The 20,159-nt window shown below is 47.7% G+C and overlaps 1 protein-coding gene across 5 annotated transcripts in view; it reads left to right on the plus strand.

Moving 5' to 3' along the window:
• The first annotated feature begins 208 nt into the window (after positions 1-208).
• Positions 209-20,159, plus strand: part of IRF5 (interferon regulatory factor 5) — a 35,988-nt gene continuing 16,037 nt past the window's right edge. The window contains exon 1 of one of the 5 annotated variants that reach the window (XM_081958058.1): positions 209-239. The gene's annotated coding sequence lies outside the window, so the exon portion shown is untranslated. Of the gene's footprint in view, positions 371-1,507; positions 1,602-3,530; positions 3,588-3,801; positions 3,820-20,159 lie in introns of those variants that run through there. The other 4 variants (XM_081958057.1, XM_081958059.1, XM_081958060.1 and 1 more) reach the window with 4 other exon arrangements.

Genomic DNA, 20,159 nt, shown 5'->3' on the forward strand with positions numbered 1-20,159 from the left:
CTTCGCACGACCCTCGGCAGACCGGGGCTCCGATGCGCGGCGTCCCTGGTCCGCAGCCCCAGCTGCCTTGAGCCCCGCAGGCGTCCCGGGGCGGCGGGCAGGTCTCTCCAGCTGCGCTCCGCTGCACGGCGGCACCGCCCGGCCCGGAAGGGAGGCACCTGCTGGCCCGTCGTCGGGGGCGGTCCGGCGGGACTCCTCCCTGCGGAAGCTCCGGCGGCCCGGCTGGCCCCGCCGATCAGGTGAGTGGCGGCTCGCTTGGGCTCGACGGCGCTCCTGCCCGCTCCGGCCCCGGCGCCCTCGGACCGGAGCCCACCGGCTCTCCCCAGGGCAGAAGCGGCGGAGGCGGTCCGGCAGGCTCCTGGTTGAGCGCGTAAGTCCTGGCTGGCGGGCGGGGGTCTCCATCTGGGGCCCCGGTGCCCCCCCTCCCTCGCCCCCCGTCCCACCCTTGCAAGCCCCCCGCCTTTTCCTCTCCTCTACCTTCCCGTCCCATCAACCGGCATCGTCTGTTTTGGGGGAGGGGTGTTAGGGTCGGGGGGTTGTGGAATTGAGGGACGGGCGGGGGTCTCCATCTGGGTGCCCCTCCCTCGCTCCCGCTCCGATCCTTGCAAGCCCACCGCCCTTTCTTCTTTCCTGCCTTCCCGTCCCATAAACCGACATCGTCCGGTTTTTTGAGGGGTGGAGGTGGAATTGAGGGACTGGGCGGGGGTCTCGGCTGCCCTTCCTTCGCTCCCGGTCCTATTCCTGGAAGCCCACCGCCCTTTCCTCTTTCCTGCCTTCCCGTCCCGTCCCATCAACTGGCATCGTCTGTTTTGGGGGGAAGGTTGTTAGGGTTGGGAGGGTGGAATTGAGGGACGGGCGGGGGTCTCCATCTGGGACCCTGGCTGCCCACCTCCTTGGCCCCCGGTCCCATCCTTGGAAGCCGACCGCTCTTTCCTCTTTCTTGCCTTCCCGTCCCGTCCCATAAACCGGCTCGTCTGTCTGAGGGGACTGGAGGGTGGAATTGAGGAAAGGGGAGGGGGTCTCCATCTGGGACCCCACTGCCCCCCTCCTTCGCTCCCGATCCCATCCTTGGAAATCAGCCGCCCTTTCCTCTTTCCTGCCTTCCCGTCCCATAAACCAGCATCGTCTGGGCTTCTTTGGGGTGGGTGGGAGTGGATTTGAGGGACGGGACGGGGGTCTCGGCTTCCCCTCCCTCGCTCCCAGCCCGATCCTTGCAAACCCTCCGCCTTTTCTTCTTACCTGCCTTCCCCTCCCCTCCCATAAACCGGCACCGTCTGTTTGGGGTCGGTGGGCTGGAATTGAGGGACGGGGCGGGGGTCCCAATCTAAGCGACTCCCAGCGTCTCCTCCCCGGCCCCGCCTTCACACCCCTCGGAGCTCCCTGACCGCTCAGCAGGGCCGTCCAACCGGGCAGAGGGAAGCAGTCCGTCGGGTATTACTACGCAATCTGCCCCTTCCAGTCGGGTTGGCTGTCATTTGTCGGGGACGATGGGTGTTGTAGTCCCGCGGAGAGGGGGCACCAGGTCGTAAGGGAGAAGGAAGAGGAGGGCAGCCCCGCGTCCCTCCCAGCGCGTCCCCCGACGGGGCGCTCCTTCCAAAGGGGTAAGCCAGCCAGCCCCCCCCCAACCCTCCCCCAAAAGGTAGGATTACCTGCAAAAGGGAGCGGGGTAGAGAAAGCTGGGGGTCGCAAATGAGTGGGGTCCCCGGGGTGGTCCCCAGCGCCCAACTTCCTCCGGATCCGCGCCCTCGTTTGGGCCAGCCGCCCAGCGCAAAGTGGAATTGCGTGAAATCCTATGCACCTAACCTACTTTGGCCGACTTCGCAGCTGGGTGGTTTGCGTTTGATCCATAAACTGGTCCAGAGAGGGGCTGAGGTGGGGGGAGGGGTGGTGGTGGTAAACCCACATTTGGATTAACAGATCCAGGACCATGTTTGTTCGAGGTTAGATGAAGGTTTGATGAGCTGCAGGTAGAGGAAGACGGATTGTCTGTCCTGATCAGTTTTGCACAGGGATTCTCACTGCCACACTTGTTAATTAAAATTATTGTACAAGGGTGTTCCTTTTTTTATATATTACATTTTTTTATTTTTTTCCAGCATAAACGTAGGTATTTTGTGGATAGTACATTGGGCCAAGTCTTTAAAAAACAACTTTAACGATAGTGATCCAAATGAATAGGTATAAATCTAATCTTCCAACTTCAACTATATTAGTCTCTTTCCATAATCCTTTATCATTTTTCCCTTCATTCATTTAAACATAAATAACATGTCTTTGTGCCCTACATTTGTTCTCTCCTGCTAAGAATTATCATTTAATAGGAAGGATGTTCCTAATGTGCAAAAGATATTCTGAGTTTGACCCAGGATGGCTGAGTTAGCTGCATTCGCCCCAACAACTGTAATTTCATTTCTTTTTTTGTGGGGTGGGGGGAAGAGCATTAACTTGAATGCACAAACGTTGATTTGATTGTGGACATTTCAAAACTAGAAACTCTGGGGATTTCCCCCACCCCCCTAGTGTGTTTTTACCAGGGTTTGTTTACAGTACTGATTGTGTTTTAATCTGTTTTTGTTCGGAGCACAGCTAGAAATCAATGAAGGCCTCAGCTTCTTCTATTATAATCGCTTTGTTTACTTATTAATTTGATAGGTGGAATGTGGAAGGAACACATTTTCTGGGTCTGAATGCAAAACACGGAGAGGTTGATTAATCGGGAGGTATACAAAAGCTAAAGGCTTTTTTTAGGTAGAGGGTTTGAAATGGTGTTGAGTTTAGCTGTGTTCTTGCAGACGTTTCATCACCCAAGTAGGGAACATCATCAGTGCTAGAAGGGAGGGTGGCGTTTGCAGGGAAGAGGACGACTGTGGCGTTCTTGGTGTCCTTTGAGTGTGCAGGCTTTTTTGCAGACATTTCATAACTCGACTAGGTAACAGCATCAGTGCTAGAGGGGAGTAGGGTTTGCTCAGTCCTTTGTATGACTGATGATGTTCCCTAGTTGGGTCATGAAACATCTGCAAGAAAATCATGAAGATCAGAGAGCACCAAGGACCCCACAGTTCACCTCCTCCTCCTCCTCCTCCTCCTCCTCCTCCTCCTCCTCCTCCTCCTCCTCCTCCTCCTCCTCCTCCTAGCAAACCCCTCTCCCTTCTAGTACTGACTATATTACCTAGTTTGGTCATGAAACATCTGCAAAGAAACCTTCCAAGCTCAGACATCACCCAGGACCCCTAAACCTTCTTATCTATTTATTATTTTTAAAGTCACATGTTTGTGTTCTGTTTTCCTGCTTGGGGGAGGAGGGAGAATCCAACTTTTAAAAGGGGCCCAAGTCACAATTGCGAGGCCTTTGACGTCGTATAACTCCCGCCGTAGTTGGTTTCTGCATCTGATGATCCATTTTGATGCAGGGCCCATCATCCCCCACTTCCGTCCTCTCCCTCCCTCCCCCCTGCCCCCCAGTGTCACTGCCTTTGATCAGGTGTGTTAATACATGTGGAATTCCTGATTTAATCAGGCAGAACTGAGAAAAGCCAGGATTCCTTATCGCGCCCGAGCTGGAAAGACAAACTTTCGAGAAAGTTTAGGTTTATTTGCGGTTTCACTCTATTCTTTCTCGGGTTTTGATAAGGGGCAGGGAGGGGAGGGGGCTCTAGGGTTGACGGGTGAGGAGGGGTCAGGATGGATTCATCTCCCAGCAGGTCTTTAGCGGAAAGCCGCAGGTGAGGGGGCCGGTTTGGAAAGAAGCTTTGCTTTCAGGAGCCAAACATTAGTCGGCGAGCTCTGGGTTCAAGAGCAGTCTACCCTTGAAAAGTCGCGGTGAGGACTGGCGACTTCAGCTTTCGTTTCTGGTGGGTTAGGCACAAGAGGCATTTCCGAAGCCTGCTTTGGTTTTATTGGGGGGGGGGGAGAGGGGGTTTCAGTGGATTTTGTGGGGGGGGGATTTCCTAGGTTGGAGTTCCTTTGACCTGGGAAAGTAAGAGGCACATTCTGGGCTTCTGGAATTTTCTCTGGGGAGATGAGGCAAACCATCTATTATGCTTCTTCCTGCAGGAAAAAGTATGCTTTATTAGGCAGGTTTATTAGGCATTTAGGATGATTTAGCCAGATATTAATAAGTGGATGCTTTCTTTTCTTTTTCTTCTTCTCTCTCTCTTTCCTTTCATTCTTTATTTCATTTTATTTATTTATTCCTTCCTTCCTTTCTCTCTCTCTCTTTCCTTTTTCCTTTCTTTTTCCTTTCTCATTCTATTTCTTTCTCTCTCTCTCCTTTCTTTCTTCTCCCTTCCTTTCTCTTTTCCTTTTTCTTTCTCTTTCTCTTTTCCTTTCTCTTCCTTTCCTTTCCTTTTTTTCATCACTCTCTCTTCTCCCTTTCTCTTTCTCTTTCTTTTCTTTCCTGCCTCTGGTAGGCAAAAGTCAGGAATTCTGGAAGCAAAACGAAAACCTTGTGTTTGTGCTTGACCACATGAAATGCTTGTTTTGTTTTTGTCAAATAAAACTTGCTCTATGCAACACATTTTATGAAAGGGTATCATCTTTTGCCGGAGCTGATGCCTTTAATAAAATTCTGTTCGTGGGAAGAGGTGTTACTGGGCCCTCTTCTGATTCTAGGGTTTTAAGTAAGTGATCCTTTTTAATCTTTTAAATCCTGGGTGAGTTATCAGTTGTACCAATCCTGATAAGGTCACCACGTGCAGCGGGAGAGGAGGAGAAGGAAGGAAGGAAGGAAGGAAGGAAGGAAGGAAGGAAGGAAGGAAGGAAGGAAAAGAGAGATAGAAAGAGAGAGAGAGAAAGAAAGAGAGAGAAAGAGAGGGGAAGGAAAGAAGGAAAAGAGAGCTAGAAAGAAAGAAGGAGAGAATGGAAGGAAGGAAAGAAAGAGAAAGAGAAGGAGAGAAAGGAGAATAAGGAAGGAACAAAAGAAGGAAGGAAGGAAGGAAAAGAGAGAGTGGAAGAAAGAAGAGAGATGGAGGAAGGAATGGAAAGAAAGAAAGAAAGAAAGAAAGAAAGAAAGAAAGAAAGAAAGAAAGAAAGAAAGAAAGATTAAATAAATCTGGTTTTTCCAGAGATGTTTTCCCACTGCTGGAAATGAAACGTAGACTTGAGGGACCCACAACATCCCAAAGCAAAACAATGCAATGCAACAAAACAACCAATGGAAAAGTGAAATGGCGACCTGTTTTGTATTTTGGAAAACAGCCGCTGGATGTGGTTGTGTTTTTTGGGTCCAGCCCAGCTCTCACCGATGGCGTAGGCTTTGAGAAGGGGAAGTGGGCAGAAGAAAGAGAAGTGAGAATTTCTCAGAGGGAGGGAAGGCAAGCGCCAAATTGTAAAAACTTGCATGTGGGGTTTTTTTGTTGAAAAGTTGTATTTATTTTTTATTCTCTTGCATACAATTATAGGTATATACATTCACATAATTGTTATTCTTCTTTACATTTGTCATTCTTATACATTTGTTATTCCATTTAAAAGATTATAATATACATTTTGGGTGGCTTTATTTACCATCCCTTCCGCCTGTTGTAACACCACCTTCTTTTCCCTTTCTTTTCTCCTTCCCTCCTTTCTCTACTTCCTTCCTTCCTCCTCTCCTTCCCCTTCCTCCTTCCCTTGCCTTTCTCCTGCTCCTCCACTTCCTCTTCCCCTTCCTCTCCTCTTTCCTCTCCTCTTTCTTCCTTCCCTCCTTTTCCTCTCCTCTCCTCCTCTCTTCCTTTCTTTTTCTATTGTTATAGGTGTCTCTTTCAGATCTCTCTTTATGTTTTCTTGGGATGGTATTTCCGTGAGCCCAAGTATAGTTTAGTATCATTTCTTATTCCCTTCCCTTTGCTAATCTATCCTATGTCCCCCCCCACTTTATATCTCACTCTTGAATATATACTTGTATATTTAGTACTTTCTTTTCTGTTGTCCCCCTCTTCCCCCCCCCCCACTTTTTGACTAGGTTCTGTATCTTCCCCTTCCTTTCAAAATGTGCCTGTGGGTTTGGGGTGGGGGGGTGAAGGCATTGAGCTGCCTAAGACTATGCTTGACTATTTCTATTTTTTATCCTTCTCTTTTTCTGCACTTTTTCTTGCTTTCTCTTTTTTCTGTCTCGTTCTTTCTCCTTCTCATTCTTTCCTTCCTACCTACCGTCACCCTTCTTCATCTTTCATTCTTTCTTTCCTTCCTTCATTGTTTTTCTTTCTTTTAATATCTCTTTGTCTATCTCTTCTTTTCTTTTTTCTTTCTTCTCTTTTCTTCCTTTCTCTATCTCCTTTCTCCTACCCTTTTCATTATTTTCTTTCTTTTTCTTTCTATCTCCTTTCTTCCTTTCTCCATCTTTCTTTTTCTATCTCCTTCCCTCTTTCATTCATTCCTTTTTCTTTCATCTATCTCATTTGTTCTGTCTCCTTTCTTTCTTCTTCCCCTTTCCTTCCTTTCTACCTACCTTCTTTTCTATCTTTTCTTTCTTTCTTTTTCTTTCTTTCTTCTTCTCTCATTTCTCTACCTCTTCTTCCTTCTTTCATTTCCTTTCTTTCATCACCTTTCTTCCTTTTTTAATCTCCTTTATTTTTATAACCCCTTCCTTCTTTCATTTTCTTTCCTTCCTTCTTTCTTTTTCTCTCGCTTTCTTCCTTCCCTCTCTCCTTCCCTCCCTCCTCCCTTCCTTTCTTCCTTCTTTCTTTCATTTCTTTGCTTCTTTCGCTCTTTATTAGTTTGCGTTCATTTTTTGGTTCTTCGTAGAACTTTTCATGAAATCTCACTCTCAGGGGCCGCCGGTGAAAGGAAACTTGGGTGGGTGGGTGGGGGGCCCAGGACAGCGTGCTGGTTTTCTTTAATTAGCCCCCCCCCCCATTTCCCCTGCAGGGAGCAGAGAGTTCTTCCCAGATTTCTCCTAGACAAGCAGAATCCTCCCTTCCCCAAATAAAGAATCCGGGTGGCTCTTTGGCATTGCCGCTTGTTGTTGTGTTGTGTTTTGTCTTTGGCTTCAGGGTGTTTGGGTGGCATCACAACCTCCTCCCTGGGTGCTGCTCGCTGTGAGTCATGGATTTGGTCATCGCTCCGAAATTTAAGAGGAGGACAGCCAAAGGGGTTGACTCATGCAGAGAGGCACTGGGCCTCCTCCCAGGGAGGGAGACGGCTGGGTATGATTGCATGTCAGATAAAAAACTTCATTGCCTTCTTTGCAACCCTTCACAAGGCCTTATTACACACAGTCCTCGACTTACAACCGTCCGTTTAGTGACCGCTCGACGTTGCAGCAGAAAAGGCAACTCACGACCGTTGATCAGAATTTGGAAGTGTGGCAACTGGCATGTACTTATGACCGGTGTGTGTGTGTCACGTGATTTCCCCCCTTTTGCGACCTTCTGACAACGGGGAAGCTGGATTCACTTAACCACCATGTGACTCACTTCACCGCTGCAGTGACCCGCTTAACAACGGTGGCAAGACAAGATCGTGCCATGTGGCAAAACTCACTTAACAACTATTTCCCTTAGCAACAGGAACAACGGGCTCCATTGTGGCCGTATGTTGAGGATTACGTGTACTTCAGGATCGGGCGGACTTTGGACGGACGTGTGGGGTAAAGAAGGGTTAGAAGACCCCGTGGCCCTCTCTGCCCCCTAACCCAGCTGTGCACCCTCCTACATGACTTTAAAAAAAAGAAGTGAAATGAATTTATCCAGTGGGGAAATATTATTTCTCACAATGGTTCCAAGGAAAGAATTTTCTCAGAAGTTCCTAAACGATTGGAAAAACAATGTCGAAAGAAAGCAGATGTGCGCACTTAACTTCCCTAATCTCGTCTTGCACAAGGCAGCCAAGAAAAGTGGGGCCCTCCTGCGCACGCAGCTCACGCTGGTTGTGGGAATTGACCCCGCAGATAGAAGCTTTGCGACTTAGAATCGTAGGGCTGGAAGGGGACCTTGGAGGTCTTCTAGTCCAACCCCTTTGCCAAGGCAGGAGTCCTTACCCAGGGAGTGCTGCAACTTACAACAATTCATTTGGTGGCCGTTCAAAGTTATAGCGGCACTGAAAAAAAGCGACCTTATGACCGTTTTTCACACTTACGACCGTTGCAGCATCTCCGTGGTCACATGATCAAAATTCAGATGCTTGGCAACTGGCATGTACTTATGACGGTTGCAGTGTCCTGGGGTGACTTTTTTTTTTGCGACCTTTTGCGACGTTCTGGGGGAAGCCAGATTCACTTTACAACCAAGTTGCTAATTGAGTAAGTGCAGTGATTCACTTAACAACGGTAACCAGAAAGGTTGCCAAATGGGGCAAGACTCGCTTAATGACTGTCTTGCTTAGCCGCAGAAATATTGGGCTCGCTTGTGATAGTAAGTCGAGGGCTACGTGTACCATCCTGGATAACTGGATTATATCAATCAATCAGAATAGAGTTGGAAGGGACCTTGGAAGTCATCTAGTCCAGCCCCCTGCTCAAGCTATATCATTTCAGACAAGTGGCTATCCAGTCTCTTCTTAAAAACCTCCAGTGATGGAGTACCTACAATTTCTGGTGGCAAGTTGTTCCACAGGAAGTTTCTCCTTAATTCAAGGTTGTTTTTCTCTTGGATTAGTTTCCATCCATTCCTTCCTGTCCTGCCTTCTGTTTTGGGGAAAAGACGTCGACCCCCCCTCTTCTTTAGGGCAGCCCCCCAAATACTGGAAGACTGCTGTCATGTCCCCCCTCGTCCTTCCCTTCTCTAGAGAGGTCAAACCCAAATCCTGCAGCTATTCTTCGTATGTTTTAGTCTCCAGAACTTTAATCCTCTTCGTTGCTCTTCTCTGCGCTTTTCCCAAAGTCTTTGTAAAATGTTGACCAAAACTGCATGCGCCATTCCAGGTGTGGCCCTACTAAGGCTTTATAAAGCAGCACTAATACTTCCCCTGATTGGCAGTCTCTTCTTTAAAACTTCAGGTGGCAAGCCGTTCCACTGGTTAATTGTTCTCGCTGTCAGGAAATTTTCTGAGTTCTAGGCTGGGTCTCTAACGTTCTTCCACCCTCCACCCGTGACTTCTTGTCCTGCCCTCAGGTGCTTTGGAGAGTAAATCCACCCACTTCTTCCCTGGGGCAGACCTGCAAGTATTGGAAAAACGCCTCTCTCTCGTTTGCAATTTGTGTTTTTATGGCACTTACTTAGCTATGCACGGCTTTATTGCTTCTACGGTTGTAACCCATTCAGGGTCACCTTGCAGCGAGAAGGAGGGAAAGCAGATTTAATAAATCACGTCAGCCTTAAGCCTTCCTTTCGCCAGACTAAAGAATATTTTAAGCTGCCTAAAGTCACTAAGAAAAGGGACATGGTGACTCAGTGGCTAAGATGCTGAGCTTGTTGATCAGGAAGGTCGGCAGTTTGGCGGTTCAAATCCCCAGCGCCGCATAACAGAGTGAGCTCCCGTGACTTGTCCCAGCTTCTGCCAACCTAGCAGTTCGAAAGCAGGTGAAAACTGCAAGTAGAGAAATAGGGACCACCTTTGCTGGGAAGGGAACAACGTTCCATGCACCTTTGGCGTTGAGTCATGCCGGCCACATGACCACAGCGACGTCCTCGGACAGCGCTGGCTCTTCGGCTTTGAAACGGAGATAAGCGCCGCCCCCTAGAGTCGGGAACGACTAACACATACGTGCTTACCTTTAAAGTCAGTAACCGAGATAGATAGGTATAGAAATTGAACAGATAAACAAACAAACATAGCTAGTTCCCTTAGCTCGCTCATCGTGCGTTTCAGCTCCCGAATATTTTCTTTCCCCTCTTCGTACTTTTTGGGGGTCTCAGGATCTTTTTTGTATCATGGTGACCAAAACTGGATGCTATATTCGAAGTGTGGCCTTACCAGCGCAATGTAAATGGATATTAACATAGCATAGGATGTGGATGCTTAAGAATTGAATAGAATAACAGAGTTGGAAGGGACCTTGGAGGTCTTCTAGTCCAACCCCCTGCCTAGGCAGGAAACCCTATATCATTTTAGATAAATAGTTATCCAACATCATACTGCAGGTGTCCTTGACGTAAGGGCACAACTGTGGCCCAAAATTCTGTTATTAACAAGATAGCTGCTTTGTCCCCATTTCTTTATAAAATGCTATTGATTGTACTGTTACATTTACTGGCAAATTGCAGGTAAAAGCTGAAAGGGACCTTGGAGGTCTTCTAGTCCACCCCCACCCCGCTCAAAGCAGGAGGCCTTACGCCATCCTGGATAAATGGCTGTTCAGTCTTTTCTTGAAGATCTCCAGCAAGGAAGCACCGCCATACAAGCAGCCCTCAATGTGTGTTGCTAAGTGAGACAGTTGCTAAGTGAGTTTTGCCCCATTTTACTACCTTTCTGGCCACCCATCACTAAGCGAATCAGTGTTAAGCCAATGACGTGTTGCTGAGTCAATCTAGCTTCCCCATTGATTTTGCTTGTCAAGACGGTTGCAAAAAAGGGGGATGGCCGTGTGACACCCCCCCCCACCCGCCTCTCGATTTAATTTAATTTATTTATTTTTTAAAAAAGAAAGCAAGCAAAGCCTCTCCTTATTGAGAGACAAAAACTCACCGACTGACCTAGATGCCAGACGTTTCCCACGCAATTTTCCCAAAACTTTTAGCAGAATGAGAGAGGGGGGGAGGGGAGGAAAAAGTCCACGGGGAAATGCGACGAAGAGAGAGAAAGAAATAAAAATCTCAGTGGACGGACTTTACCAGCCAACTGCTCTGCCAATTCTCTCTTGCATAACCCTTCTTGAATTTCTTTCTTTAATTTCTTTCCGTTGGGTTTGGTAATAACTGATCCTTGCAGAAAGCTGATTGCGGAGGAGGAAAAGTGATTTTTTAGCTTTTTTTTTTTTCCTGAAAGGACAAAGTTCTTTCATATCCCATTGTTCAATCAGGAACAATTCTTTTTTTAAAAAAAATAAAATTCTATTTATTGTGCTGGCAGATTTGCTGGAAAATTACAGGTAATCCTCTATTGATGACTCCAGCAGAGGCCAAAACCTCTGTGCCTAAGCAGGAGAGTTGCTAAGTGAGTTTTGCTCCCATTTTACTATGTTTCTTGCTACAGTTGTTAAGCGAATCACTGCAGTTGCTAAGTTTGTAACATGGTTGTTAAGTGAATCTGGAGCAAAGGGGATCACGTGACTCTGGGGAACGCTGCGACCGTCATAAATATGAGTGAGTTGCCAAGTGTCTGAATTTTGATCGCATGACCCCAGGGACTCTGCAACGGTCGTTAAGTGTGAAGAACCATCATAAGTCACATCTTCCAGGGTCGTTGTAACTTCGAACGGTCACTAAACAAATCACTATAAGTTGAGGACTATCTGTAATTGCTGGCTAGGAGATACAGCACCATTGTAAACCATCTTGTCTTTTTCTGCTGATGGTCAAAGAGGGGAAAATTAGCAAAATTGAAAAAAAAAAAACTCTGGCTGATTTTTGGCCCCACCGCCAGCTTTGCAACTTTGTTGGGGGATATTTTTAAAAGCCAACTTTCATTTCACAAAAGTGGAAGGCTGGAAAAATGCAGGGGTTGACCCTGCCTCCTTTTGTCTCTTTTGGTATCTGGCAAGAAATGAATTATTTCCATCACGGAAAGGAAAAAAAACACATCAGAAAACGGTGATATTCCAGCACCATCGATTCACGAGATCGAAAACGGACTGTTGCAGTCTGAATAGAAGTAAAATTGAAAATGTTGGGGTGCTAAAATAGAAATCAGAGCCTCGGTTGGGTAGGAGGCCTGAATGTCTTGCAAACTTGGGGATCTGTTAAGAGAAACTGTAATTTTTGTACCCAAGATTGGTGCAAGATCATTTCTACGCTGGGAATGGAATGGAATAGAATGGAGTGGAGTGGAACGGAATGGAACGGAACAGAACAGAATAGAACATAGAATAGAATATAGAATAGAATAAGGAATAGAATAGAATAGAATGTAGAATAAAATAAAACAGAATATAGAATAGAATATAGAATAGAATAGAATAGAATAAGGAATAGAATAGAATAGAAAATAGAATAGAATAGAACGTAGAATACAATAAAACAGAATATAGAGCAGAATAGAATAAGGAATAGAATAGAACAGAACAGAACAGAATATAGAATAGAACAGAATATAGAATAGAACAGAATATAGAATAGAATAGAATAGAATAGAACAGTACATAGAATAGAATAGAATAGAATAGAATAGAGTAGAATAGAACGTAGAATAGAATAAACAGAGTATGAGAGGACCTTGGAGGTCTTTCAGTCCATCCCCCTGCTTAGGAATTCCTGTGTTCAGGATCAGGTGCAGCTGTCAAACTGTGTGTAAAATGGAGGCTGGTGGAGGAAATGCTTCTGTTGATCAGTGTGGCTGGATATTCGGTTTATCTCCTGTTTGTTTCCTCTCACTCAGAGCCTCTGGTTTTTCTTATTGTTTGTTTTTTGTCTCTGCGTTTCTCAATGGACAGAGATAACTAACGGGAAACGGGCGGCAGAGGAAGTCTGGAGAAATAAACAAGATAAATAAATAGAAGAGAGTATCTGTAGCTCACGGCTGGATCGTGGGGTCCTTAGTGCTCTGGTTTTCCTGCAGACGTTTCATGACCCAACTAGGTAACTTCATCAGTGCTAGGAGGGAGGGTGGTTTCCGAGGAGGAGGAGGAGGAGGAGGAGGACCGAGAGCTCTTTGGTGCTCTCTCAGCTTGGTTCTTTTCTTGTGGACATTTCATGATCCAACTAGATAACAACATCCGGGCTACAAGGGAGTGGGGATTGTAGAGAGAGGAGGAGGACGGTGGGGTCCTTGGTGCTCTCAGAGCTCGGTTGTTTTCTTGCAGACATTTCATGACCAAACTAGGGAATATCATCAGTGCTAGAAGGGAGAGGGGTTTGTGGAGAGGAAGAGGAGGAGGAAGAGGACTGTGGGGTCCTTGGTGCTCTCAGAGCTCGGCTGTTGTCTTGCAGACGTTTCATGACCCAACTAGGTAACTTCATCAGTGCTAGAGGGGGTGGGTGGGGATTGCTCTCTGCTTATATGCTTTGCCTTGTCAGCGTTTGTAGGAAGGTTGTTTTCGTCTTCTTAGTTCCGTCACTGGGATAGTGGTTACTGCTTGATTATTGCTCTGGAATTAATCCGGGTGTCATTCCCCTGCTTATCTGGGGTGTCGATCGCCGGCAGGGAGGCGTTGTGGTGTTTGTGTTTTAAATTGGCACTGAGTAGAATGGACTGGTTGTCCAGAGCAGCATTTCTCAACCTCAGCCACTTCAAGATGGGGGACGGACGGACTACAACTCCCAGAATTCCCCAGCCAGGGCTGGAAATAGGGGGGGGGGAGGGATTCAATACTTGATGGGGGAGTCAGCTTCATTTTTCCTGCAAAATTGACTTAGAGAGCCTCAAATCACTCAGCTGGCTTTCATGCCTAACACAGAACTAGAATTCCCCACCTCCTGATGATTGGCCCAATATCAACCAGCCAGCTTTCATGCCTAAGGTGGAACTAGAACTCACTGTCTTCCAGTGATTGACCCAAAGTTATCCAACTAGATTCTGTGCCTAAGCCAGGACTAGAAGTCACCATCTCCTGGCGATTGGCCCAAAGACACCAAGCTAATTTTCATGCCTAAAACAGAACTAGAACTCCCAGTCTCCTGGTGATTGACCCAAAGTCACCCAGCCGGCTTTCATGTCCAAGGTGGGACTACAACTCACTGTCTCCTGGTGATCAGCCCAAAGACACCCAGCTATCTTTCATGCCTAAGGCGGGACTAGAACTCCCCATCTCCCGGTACCTTCACCATTATACCAAACCAGCTAATTATAAACCAAATAGAAGTTAAGACAGAGTTTATAATACTTTTATGAAAGAACCTGAACTGAGAATTAAATCTGGTGGGAAAACCGAAGGCCCAATGAAGTGGGAAGGGGCCTCTTAAGAACCGTGGGGGTGGGGGTAGTAAAGGAGGAGTTGAGGGTATCCAGAAGGAGCCACGGATAAAACCCACAAGGGAACGAGCCACACAATGGAAGCGCAGGGAGGTGCGTTCGAGTCCGCAAGCGTGAATGAAGCCCGAGTGGATTGCACAACCGCCCTGCGAAGTGAAGGGGCTTTTTTTTTTTTTGAGAAAAAGGGGGAAGTTTGAAAAAAGTTGCGGTTGGGCGAAGCCAGAGGGGGGGGGAAGGTGGAGGGGGGGCTCCCCAAAATGGCAGAAGTGAAAACCTTCAACCATGAAAATGGGGCAGATCGGTAGAGGGACGCCAGGCAAGGGTACAAAAAAGTGCAAAGAGAGGAAAAGTGGTGGGATGTGCAAGGAGCGGTTTTCAGTGAACGTGATGGTTCCCTCCCCCAGTTTATCGCTTTCTTGCTTTACGGATAGTCCTCGATGTACGACAGCTCGCTTAGTGACCAGTCACAGTTACAACCGTGCTGAAAAACGGGACTTGCGACCGCTTTTCACACTGGCAAACTTTGCAGCATCGCCATGGTCCCGTGATCAAAATTCACACGCTTGGTCACTGTTTCCTCTTACAGGTACTCCTCAATTTACGACAGCTCGCTTAGTGACTGTTCAAAGTTGCGACAGTGAAAAAAAGGGTTCGCCATCACTGCCCTATACCATTCAAAATAACAGCTGTCCAGTCTCTCCTTAAAAACCTCACAGAGTGGCGCATCTGCTCAATTGTTAAGTTAGTCACACCGTCGTTAAGTGAATCTGGCTTCCCCATTGACTTTGATTGCTGGAACGTTGCAAAAGGGGATGACATGTGCTCCTGCACTGCGACCGTCATAAATACAGGCCAGTTGCCAAACTTCTGAATTTTTTATCATGGGACCATGTGGGTTGCTTGCAGCGGTCGTAGATGTGGACTTTGGTCACTAAACAAATTGTTGTAAGTCGAGGACTCCCTCTATTTTAGAAACCTTCTCTCCTCCTTAGATAGTCCTGAGCGATGGAACCAGGCACAAAAGAGCTTTTGAAAAGTATTCGCGTTGTAAGTCCACCTCGTGGGCTCCCTGATTTTTCCAAGCAGCATCACGCCAGCTCTCCGCCTGCCCACCAGCTCCCGTTTTGAGGGCCAAGCGGTTTCATTTCTCCCCTTTCTTTGCCTCTTTCCTCATTTCGAGAAGAAGCTTCATGCCATGACTCACATCTACAGGAAAAATGGTCACCCAGGGCCCAAGACGTCTGGATTTTCAGTTCCTGGAAGTTGAACTCCTTGATGTTTCGCGAAACACTTCTCCGGGTCTCCCGTCATAATTTGGATAGGAAACCCGAACAGCCGTGAAGACGGGGAAGGAGCTCGGCCGAATACACGCCTCCGAGGTTTACGGGTTTGTCTTCTCCGTTTCTGGAGGACAAAAAATGGCGGCTTTCTTGGAGGGGCGAAGGATCTCAATGTCGGACAATGGTGGTGTCAAAGGAGGAGTCAGCCCAGCATCCGTACATCGTCACAAGCACACAAAGTCCGACCTCCCTTGAATTCCATTGAGCCTTATCCAGGGGAGGAATTCACTGACTTTTCCTAACGGTTCGCAAATGTGAGCGTGTGTGGCTTGCATGCATGCGTGTGGCTTGAAGATGTGCCTAAATAGGACAGCATAGAGCCGGGGCAGGTGGGGGCGCGGGGGAAGGCAACCATGATTTCAATACTGGTTCGGGTGACCCGATCGGAACTGGCTGAATACCACCTCTGGCCTTATTTGACTAAGCCGCTGCCAACCATTCGTTGAGAAGATTCCTGCGGGTGGCCTTTCAGCAGCAAAGCCGTTTAAACGCACTTCTCGTGTGTTGACTCGATCTTTCGTTCCCTTTGCTTTTGAGGGTCATTTGATGGCCCACCCCGAACCCCCAAAACCTTTATCGTGTTGTCAGCTGCCGGGAGTTGCTCGACACTGAGATGGGCAGCACAGTGGTGAGTCGCTCCGACTGTTGTTACCAGTACGCTGGTTGTCGACTGTTCATGCACACGCCGCAGTGGTGGCTCCCGGCTCCCGTTGCAACAGGTACGCTGCAAAGCGGCCGGGCATCCACCCCGTGCACACATGCAACACATGCATGCGTACCCATCACCTGCAATGCTCCAGCTGCTCGGCGGAGCATCGTGCCTTCGCCGTACGCTCTGTGTGCAAAAGCCCTGAATGGCTCAAATAGAGATAAGGAGAGCGGGCGGGCCCTCTGGAGCACCGTACTGGAACAGGACCTGGTGGGGAACGGTCGTAACCCACCACTGACACGCCGGAAGTGCTCTGTGCACGTGCATGCGCACTCCACCACCCCTGCGACACCTAGCTGCTCGTCGGAGGTTGCCCAGCTGCCCTACGCTGTGCACGCCTGCATAATTGCCCTGGTTGCTTCAAAAACAGGTATGGAACGCGGCCGGGCGAGTGGGCCAAACGAGCCACCGTACTGGTACGGTGGCCGCTGCTCCCGACGACTACCGGTACGCCTGTACTGGGCCGTACTGGCCAGAGCCCACCACTGGGGCAGCATAGATGAATTGCATAGATAAATCATAAAGATGCGGTGGAGTCAGAAGGCGCCCTGCATGAAGCTGCTTGTCCGAAGGGCTCCCTGCCGCGTTTCACCCACAAATAAACACTCAGGGCTGTTATTAACGTGAGCCCAGAGTTGGCAAACCGGATTGCTCTCTTGCACGCCCAAGGTGATGAGGCCGACCTTTGAAGGAAGCGTGCCCTTTTGCACACTTGCAAGCCAGTCCCTGTTTTTCCTGGCTTGGCTCGCTTGCTAGCTAAGTTTGTGTGTTTCCTGCCTTTGTTAATGGCTCATTTCCCCCGCAACAACAACCCTGTGAGGTGGGTTGGGTTGGGTTGAGAGAGAGAAAAGGACCGGCCCAAAGTCACCCAGCCGGGTTTTGTATGTATGCTGGGACTAGAACTCCCAGTCTCCTGGTGACTGGCCCAAAGTCACCCAGCTGTCTTCCATGCGTATTGGGACTAGAACTCCCTGTCTCCTGGTGATTGGCCCAGAGTCACCCAGCTGTCTTTCATGCCTAACACAGAACTAGAACTCCCAGTCTCCTGGTGATTGGCCCAAAGTCACCCAGCTGTCTTTCATGCCTAACACAGAACTAGAACTCCCAGTCTCCTGGTGATTGACCCAAAGTCACCCAGCTGTCTTCCATGCGTATTGGGACTAGAACTCATTGTCTCCTGGTGATTGGCTCAGAGTCACCCAGATTGCTTCCATGCATATTGGGACTAGAACTCCCTGTCTCCTGGTGATTGGCTCAGAGTCACCCAGCCAGCTTTCATGTCCAAGGTGGAACTATAACTCATTGTCTCCTGGTGATTGTCCAAAGTCACCCAGATGGTTTTCATTCTTAAGGCAGGACTAGAACTCACCATCTCCTGGTGATTGGCCCAAAGTCACCCAACCGCCTGAGGTCTTTTGCAATTCCACAATCCCAATTCCTTCCCATGTTTTGGGAACTAGATTTTTGCCCAAAACTTTATTAGTCTTTCCTGCAGCCACATCACACGCCTGGCTCCTGTCTGTTTTGCAGCCTAGTCCTGCTTCCTTCTGTTATTTCAAGTGCATTTCCCTAATCTAGCAAGTTTTGAAACTTTAGTCTTCGGTGTTCCGAATTGGTTCCTTACTCTGACATGACATCCGGTCAGTTTCAAATAGAAACAGATTGATTCCTTTTTGGTGCTTTGTGCCGCCACATATTTTTCCTCCTAGAGAAGAACCAAAAAGAAAAGTTTTTAAGATTCTGTTGAATATCTGCTTCGGGGTTTCCCATTCAAAGTCAGGATCTTTTCCCTGGAGACAGTCGCTTGTCAGCGTGTGCATACCTCGAGACAGTTGTGAGGGCGACAATTCGTAACTCTAAGGAGTGGAAAGCCAGTTGATGGTGGAAAAATCCCAGTGGTGTTTAATTAGCCCCAGTATCAGTCGAGGCTGTAACTGGATTTCAAGGTTGAGCATTCTTGGCTGATCCCTGAGGGGTTTTCATCTCTCAGGACCGTCTCTTGTCTTAGTTGTTGAACCGGAATTTTGGGCTCCGGCAAAATTCCTCTTTCTGCTGGCGGGGAGATATTTTCTCTGTCATAGCCCAGTTAAGAACGAGGTTTGAATCATGCCATGTTTCTTTCAGAAGAGCAGCAGCTGTTGGTTTTGGCCCAATGTTCGTGAATCTTGGGGACTTGAAGATGGGTGGACCTCAACTCCCAGAATTCTCTAGCAAGTAGGCTTTAAGAGGGGTGGACTGCAACTCCTAGAATACCCCAGCCAGCATGCTTTAAGATTGGTGAATTAGAGAATTCTGGGAGTTGAAGTCCACTCATCTTAAAGCATGCTGGCTGGGGAATTCTGGGAGTTGAAGTCCAGCCATTTAAAACAGGCCAGCTTTAAAGATGTACAGACTGGATTTGGCATTTTTGTCTACCTCTTGAGCCCTTGCCAAGAATCTGGAATAGGCAGATGTGTGATGGTTACAACACATCATCACAGGATATAAGCTGTTCAGAGGCAGAGCTGCCTTCCGCAATTGACTGAAGATTTTGTCAATGCCAAGAACAATCATTATGGTCGGTTGCAGAGTCAGCCAGATGTTCAGACTGAACTTGGCATTCTTGTCCACCTCTTGAGGTCTTCCCAAAGGACTTGGAATAGCCAGATGTTGTTATTTGATGAAGTTAAAGGTTGTCACCGCAGGATGTAAGCTGTACAGGTTGCACCCAGCTTACCTGTTACTATTGGTGCTACTTTTGCTTTCTATTTCTATTTGTAGGTCTTTGTATGTTGTGATCTTTCTCTTTTGTTCTGCTGTCTCCAGGTATTGCCACATCAGCTATCCAATTTCTTTTATCTTTCTTGTCGACAATTGTTAAGTCCCAGGTGTTACCTGGCAGGTGCTTGTCTGTTTGAAGTATAAAGTCAGACAACACTTGAGCTCTGTTGTGTCCTGCCAGCGGTCAGCAGACGTGGCAGCAGATTCGGACAGTGAGAAGGTTGGGGAGGAAGATGGGCCAGTCCTGGAGTCTGGGGAAGACTCGGATGAGGGCTCTGTGTCGGAGGCAGAGAGGGGGCCAGGGCCGTCTGACGGTTATCAGCTGCCTTCGGAGTTGGACATCAGTGGGGCAGAAGAACAGCTGGAGCCTCTTCCCAGTGTGCGCATGCACAGAGCTGCCAGACAAAGGGAACGGCTAAAGAACAGGGGTCGACTTGGGAGTGAGGCCACTGGGGGACGATGAATGGCCCCTCCCAGAGGAAATAAAAGAGGAGCGAAGGGGAGTGGAGCTTGCAGGAGACAATTAGTTCGCTTAATTGGTTTGTGATTCTCCGAGACTCCTGGCCAGGTTTTGCAGCTATCGGCCTGGCAGCTCTCCAAGCCAGAGAAGGTCTGTGACCGTAAATCCTCCTTTGAAAGACTTTGCTGGAGGTGAAGGAGCAGAATTCACAGACAATTAATAAAAGGGTTTTTTGTTGTGACCAGAACTTTGCTTCAGGCTCTTGGGAAGTTTCGGTCAGAACAAACTCTTTCATTTTTTATGATTTTTTTTAAAAAAATTCTATGTTATGGTGTCCCACCAGTTCTTGTTTGGGAGCAAATGACGTTTCTCCCAGACCTTTCAATGCGGCCTTGTTGCTATTTTGTTGTTCCGTTTTTGCGGTCAGTCTGTGCGATTTTTAGTGTTATTTGTGGAGTGAGTTTTGCCCCGTTTTACAACCCTTCTTGACACGGTGGTGAAGTGAATGGTTGCCTTTGTTACGTTGGGCACACAGTCGCTAAAGGAATCTGGTCTAACCGTTGATTTTGCTGGTCAGAAAGTCATAAATGTGAGTCTCCGAATTTTGATTACGTGCCCATGGGGAAATACTGCAACAGTTGTAAGTGTGAAAAATGGTCATAAGTCCCTTTTTTTTCCAGTGATGTTGTAACTTTGAATGGTCACTGAACAAACTGTTGTAAGTCAAGGATTACCTGTATTGTAAAGTATTATTGTCATGTTACTATTTTGCTATATTATTATAAAAAGGACAAGGTGGAGACAGGATAATAGTCTTCCAATACTTGAGGGGCGGCCCCAAAGAAGTGGGGGGGTCAACCTATTCTGCAAAGCATGAGAAGGAAACAATAGATGGAAACTAATCAAGGAGAGAAGAACCTGGAACTAAGGAGGAAGTTCCTGACAGTGAGGGCAATTAACCAGTGGA

Source organism: Natrix helvetica (genome assembly GCF_964273705.1).
Source record: "Natrix helvetica genome assembly, chromosome: 6".
Classification (NCBI taxonomy): Eukaryota; Metazoa; Chordata; class Lepidosauria; order Squamata; family Natricidae; genus Natrix; species Natrix helvetica.